Source organism: Mytilus californianus, unplaced genomic scaffold, assembly GCF_021869535.1.
Source record: "Mytilus californianus isolate M0D057914Y unplaced genomic scaffold, xbMytCali1.0.p SCAF_5, whole genome shotgun sequence".
NCBI lineage: Eukaryota > Metazoa > Mollusca > Bivalvia > Mytilida > Mytilidae > Mytilus > Mytilus californianus.
Genome location: NW_026262701.1, coordinates 37,323,397 through 37,330,316, shown reverse-complemented (window position 1 = coordinate 37,330,316; position 6,920 = coordinate 37,323,397).

Sequence of the window (6,920 nt, the reverse complement as noted above, 5' to 3'; positions counted from 1 at the left end):
CATTATTTTGATATTTGACTGACTAGATTTTAATATATATTATATATATATATATATTTAAATGGACTAGATTTTCACTGCAGCCTAATACCTTAGGATGACCAACAAAAGTTAATGAATCTTAGTTCCAGTGGGGTCCTTTAGGTTGTATTCCAACTAAATTTTAAGTCTGGCGTATCAAATTTTAATTCTGATATCCGCTTTGATGAGTTTAATCATTATATCTAAATTTGATTTAATAATCAAACTATTATTCAGCGTAGCGCTGTTGAAGACAATATTTCAAATTTTACTTGTTTTTGTAAATTTCATGTATATCTAAAGGTAAAAATTTAGCTCTTACATTGTTGAAAAAGGTACATTTAAATAAGTAATGAAACTCATCACCAAGTTCATTAGCATTATAGAGATTACGATGTCTTTCAGTTCTATCAATATTAAAAAATATGCCAGTTTCAATTGGCAATTTATTACTAATATAAAAATAAGGAGATGTGGTATGATATTGCCAATGAGACAACTATCCAGTAAAGTTCAAATGAAGTGGATTTAAGCAATTAAAGGCAACCGTACGGCCTTCAACAATGAGAAAAACCCATACCGTATAGTCAGCTATAAAAGGCCCCGACATAAAAAAAATATGAAACAATTCAATTGAGAAAACTAACGGCCTAATTTATAAAACTACAATTTACGAAAAACAAATATGACAGACTTGAACCAACGACAACTACTGAACTACAGGCTCCTGACTTGGGACAGGCACATAAAGAATGTGGCGGGGTTAAACATGTTTGTGAGCGCTCAACCCTCTCCCTAACCTGGGACAGTGGTGCAACAGCACAAAATTAGAACAAACTATAAAAATCAGTTGAAAAAGGCTTCTCTTCAGATCGATACAAAGAAAAACATCAAACAAAAACACAGACAGGACGTGGCAGGGTATTTATTCATCCCTCATCCCTAACAACAAAAAATACACTAAGTACAGACCTGAGAGTACTCGCAGTTACTGCCAGCTAGTTCAAAGCCAATAACAACTAATAAACAAAATCAAGTATCTAAGACTTAAATTTCAATCAGTTCACATCCAACATCCAGGCAACCAAAGTACCGGTTTAACCAATATAATTCTGAGTTATGCCGCTTTGTCCGACGAATATCAGTGAACGTTGCTTGTCTTTGCAAACTGCATAGAAAAGGTCACAAAATTTAAATTAAACACAAGCACATTGGTTAAAAAGTTGGAATGCCTACATGTTGGGACGCAACAGCTGTGAAATAAAACAACAGAAAAAGTATACAGATAAAGTCATGATAGAATAGTAGTTTATTTGCAACTCGTGGGCCTTTCGCGGTTGGACAATGATACCGATGCTAGTATTCAGTGCATCATCGCTTTGTATCGGTTTAGAAATGGTGATTACCCTTTTGTACAATATTGAGTTCCCTTCGTCCAGTTGAGGAACACGATTTTTAAAAATCAATGTTGTTGTGTTTGCACTAATTTTCAAGAAATCTACAAATTTATATTCAAAATTAATTTAAAACAAAACCATGTACGCTTCTCCCCCAAAAACGATGTGTCTAAAGATACAGTTTAACATTTCCAAACGAGTATGTGTTGTTCAAATAAACTCGATCTACAATTTTGATATTTTTCTCTTTGACTTGTTTAACGATTTTTAGGCGACACGCCTACCTATACACTTGTTTGGGCCTGAGTATAATATATATAATAAATTTGAGGGGACAATAATGATTATCAAACTTTAAGGCGTTATATGCTGTCTGTCCCACGATCTTCAATTGTTTAAATTGAAACACTACGGTGTTGTTGGTAATGTATTTAATTCATAATGAATAAACTGCATGGGTAAAAGAACAACAATGTGTGAATGAAAGCCAATAGATATCAAATAAATTATGGCCTATTTATTGATAATCTTTTCAAGACACCTCTTGAAGAAGAGAGGCGAAAGATACCAAAGGGATATTCAAACTCATAAGTCGTAAACAAACGGACAATGCCATGGCATAAAACGAAAAACAACGAAAAGGCAGTATTTTTCACCAAAAACTTATCATTAATGATATTTATTTGTGATTAGAGTTATGAAAAATAAGTGATCTTAATTCTAAATAAATAACTGTTTGAGGTGGACCACCCTCCTCCAACATTCACAAAACACAGTTCTCGGACACTTGGATCACAAAAAATAACATTTAACACATTGCTGGCTTTTCCTAGGAAAACGTAGCTTTTGGAGGATTATACATGTCTGATAGACACACAAATAAGGTCAATGTCTGTTCTGTTATATAGATACAATGGATAAGCGGGGATTCTTGAAAAAGAAACCATGAGCCCGGAGGGCGAATGGTTTGTTTTTCATGAATCTACGCTTATCCATTGTATCTATAACTTAAACTATTGTGTTAATTTCTTTTCAAAATTAAAGCCTTTTCTTAATTAGAAGGTATTGTAAGTGAGTTTAAATAACCATGTTATCGTGTCCAACGATGCATTGATAAATCTCAGATCACAATTAATTGGTTAACAAAATACAAACATAACACTTCTACCTTTAAAGATCTTTATATTACCAGGCATATAAATATAAACAAAATAAGACATAATAGAAATTATTTCTAATAAAATTAAAATGGAAATGGGGAACGTGTCAAAGAGACAACAACCCGACCAAAAAGAATATATAAAGTATATATAATAAGTGTGTTATCGAACAATGGTTTAACTTGTGGGAAATGAGTGACATAGCTATTTGATTTATGAATGTAGTTGGCTGATTTGGTTTTACCTCATTGTCAGTGGAAACCAATATCAATGCCAAAAATAAGGACCAAAATCAGTTAGTTAACTATTCTACCGTATATAAAAATAACATCCCATACGAGTTAGAATGCAACATACGTTAGACAGGCTAGGCCCAACAGTGTCTTATTCAAGTTCTCATGCTGATGCAGTTTTTATCCACATCCTTTCAATATATATAGGACTCGGAGGTGCGATGGGGACGCTGAAAAGCGATGGTCACTCTGAAGTTCGATGTTCGCCGAAGTTTAATGGTCCTTTCGCTAGTGTGCGATAGTCTAGATGGAGTGTGATCTAGTTTTAAATCAACAGATATGCAATTATTATGAAAAGTAGATTTGTTTTATTAGTTTGTATTAGTTAGTATATCATTTGCATTCAGTATTGTCCATAAAACATTTATGGCTTTTTGGTATCAATGATATGTCTATACATGGTTGAAATAAAACAATCGGCAAAAGAATTATCATCCTGTAATAAGCCTGTTTACCATACAAATTAGAATTGTGTGATAATCGTATACTGTTTGAATATCATCTGTTAGTACCCTGCTAATATTATAGTTTCATATATACCTTTAATGTACGTGCCTTTGAACAGTGTTTGCAACATTTGAAATGCAAGAATATATTTCATATTATGTATGTCCTTAGTTACAGTTTCATACAAAATGAGCTATCGATTTATTTAATTTTGCTGCATACTCTCGATGATTTACTTATTAACATGAAATGCTGCTTCTAACAAACAAATTGACGTCTACATCGAAATGTAAACATGAACAACTTTGAAATTTGGTTTATGTAATCCATCGCACTTCAGCATAACCACCAACGCACTTCGGTGTAGCCTAGCTATCAAGAAGATAGCGTCACAATGCAACCATCGCATTTCAGCGTTATTAAAAACGCACTACAGTTTCAAATCATCAGACTTCAGCGTTACCATCGCGGTTCAGAGTACGATCGTGATTCAGAGTCCTACATATTTAAGGACCATTCTAATCCAGCTTATATTTCTAGGGCGGATGAATTGTATTTATGAATACTTGTAGAATATTTTGAAAAAATGGAAAATAAATCAGTCTGCAGGGACCTTGGAAAAGTGGGAGAGAAGATATCAAAGGGCAATAAAAAGTCGAAGAAAAACAGACGACACTATGCCAAAATTAAAACGGCGAAAAGACGAATAACAGTCAAGAAAACATTACAAAGATCTTGAACAATATGAACCTCACCAAAACCGGGGGTGAACTCGTGTGTTCCGAAAGGATAATCCGATCCTACTCTACCAGTGGCACCTTCATGGCAAAAAAAAAATCTGGCGATAAGTTGCATTCGGTGATGTCACATTCGAGGAAAAGAGAAGGGAATACTGCTTGCGAGAGGGGAACATGTTCATGATCATATCATGATGCTGACTAGGTGCACGTGGATATGACAAAGACTGCTCAATACAACCGCACAGATTCAACTTCATATAAATCGTCATAGACATCTTCTCAAAATTCTTATGACTGAAAACGTTAAATATTAAACTAGAGAATCAGTGAGTGAACAAAGAAAGAAAATAGGTAGTGCCAATTTTCTGTGTATTTGGTTCCTTCAGAAGAGCATTAATAGAAAGTTGTTGAAGTCCACTGGTTATCAAATATTAAGATGCCTTTATAATATACTTATCGACAATTTTTCATTTTCCATCGTTGTTTGATATTATTATTTTGAATGACTCCAATGATTGCAATCGTTATATCTAAATTTGATTTAATAATCAAAATATTATTCAGCGTAGCGCTGTTGAAAACAATATTTCAAATTTTACATGTTTTTGTAAAATTTCGCATCGAAGGACAAAACTAACCAAACTGAATTGATTTGTATCACAATGACAATATATAAAATTATTTCGATTGGAATTTTGGTTGTTTTTAAAAACGTCTTTCATGTAAATGTTTTGGACAATTATTCAATTTTGACAAAATCTGTCAAAATATCTTTGTTTTGAGCCTTCTTTAGGCATTTATAAGTTTGTGACAATTTTCGGAAATCCGCCATAATATTTTTGGAACATTAAAATACACATATAGATCTATGATACTGTGAATTTTAGTTAAGATTGAAGAACTTTTAGAAAATGATCCTTGTGTGAAATACGGTCAGGGGAAATTGTACGTCACATATCTCTTTAGTTCTTTGATCTATGATCGGGATGTAAATAACCATTGATCTAGAGATTGAACTATCATTGATAGATTAAAATTCAAATCTCCATACTGTTGGTCACTTCGTCTCGTTAAAGATACTCTTGGATAATAAAATCACCTTTGAATTATCTAGATGCATAATTGGCAAGAGATAATACATGAAATATTTTTAATTGTAAAGACAGCGATTTACGGGGAACATAAAACACATTGGTTTATATATATCCTTTTGTTTAATAATACATGAAAATTTAAATCTACAAATTATATCACTTGTTCGATAATATTGTGGTGACTGCTTAGAAGTTTGTGATGTTTTGTTTTGATGTTAAAAAAGCCATTGAAACCGTATTATATTCTAGAAATGAGGCGTTGAGTTCACAAAGAAGCTCGAAAACACAAAATATTTGCTTGCCCGTCAAAATTTGCTTGGCTTGAAAAATTGTATTGAATGCAACTTTAAATTATTTTTTATCGCTTATGGTGAAATAGTGTAACATATATTGATGATGGTCTGTCCCTAAATAACCCACTTTTCAATGAATGCTTGCATCTCATATATCCATGTGAACTTGAGGTTAATGATACTGCCGAAAGTAGAAGGTGCTTCATAACGGGATCTTTTCCTCGATATTAACACATATGGATGACATCAAATTGGAATCTATGACAATTAAACGTGATGATTTCATCTTTCCAATTGTCAACTTCCTATTTCACAGCAGTAACATACCCTCTATTTCATCGTATTGTGTTTGCATAATTCAGTTAATACGTTACGCTCTTGCATGTTCACACGATACGGACTTCATTAAAAGGGGTGTGCTCCTTAGGTAGCAATACACAGTTAGGAGTTTGGTTTCGCATAATTGTTAATATATGAACATTATTGTGCAATAAAATGGATTTTTAGATAGCTGAAGTACAATATAGCCTTCAAAGTGGGTTTATATGAACATCAAGATTGTTGTTTGAATGTTTTATAGGCCATTTTCTGTTTGACAGTTCGTATTTTCACATCCGTACAGCCCGTAGTTCCAGAAATTATTGTAGTGTTTTGGGGACTTTTATGACATTTTCTACCCCATTTTGCAATATTTTGTTTCAAATTAATGCAGATTGCTGCCATGGTTACACCTAAAAGAGATTATGTTTCGCCATTTTATCTATTAGAAATCAAATCTATGGAAGATGCTGTTTCCATACATATGCACATACATGACATAAGCAGTAATCCTTATTTGTTAGAAAGCAAGGAAAAGAGGGCGGTAAAGAATTAATGAGTGTCAATTTTAACTTTTTTTGCTATGCAATGCTACCTTACATTCTGTCGTCAAACACGCGAGTCTACGCCAGAGTTAATGTTAAAATTACGATTCGGTCCCAGGGCTTAAAATCCCTCGATACTTTATGGGTTGATTCGGCATACCTAAATAAAATACAAAAATAAGTAAGCAATGAACGAGGTTGTTAAATGTGATATATGCTTTTTTGTGCTTCTTTGTAAAATATTTGTTTGTTTTTGTTGTGATTAATATTGTGACACGGTGTTGACTGCTATACCCCTATTTTGACATTTTTACCTATTATGTCTGTTTGTTTTATTCACGCATCGTTGTCAATATAATGGAATTTGATGCGACTGTCATACAAGTGAGAGGTTTAGCGCTATAAAACCAGGTTCAATCCACCATTTTCTACATACGAAAATGCCTGTACCAAGCCAGGAATATGACAGTTTTTGTCCATTCGTTTGATGTGTTTGTGCTTTTGATTTTGCCATTTGATTAGGGACTTTCCGTTTTGAATTTTCCTCGGAGTTCAGTATTTTTGTGATTTAACTTTTTACACAAAAACGTTTCCAACAAAGTTAAGAGGAAG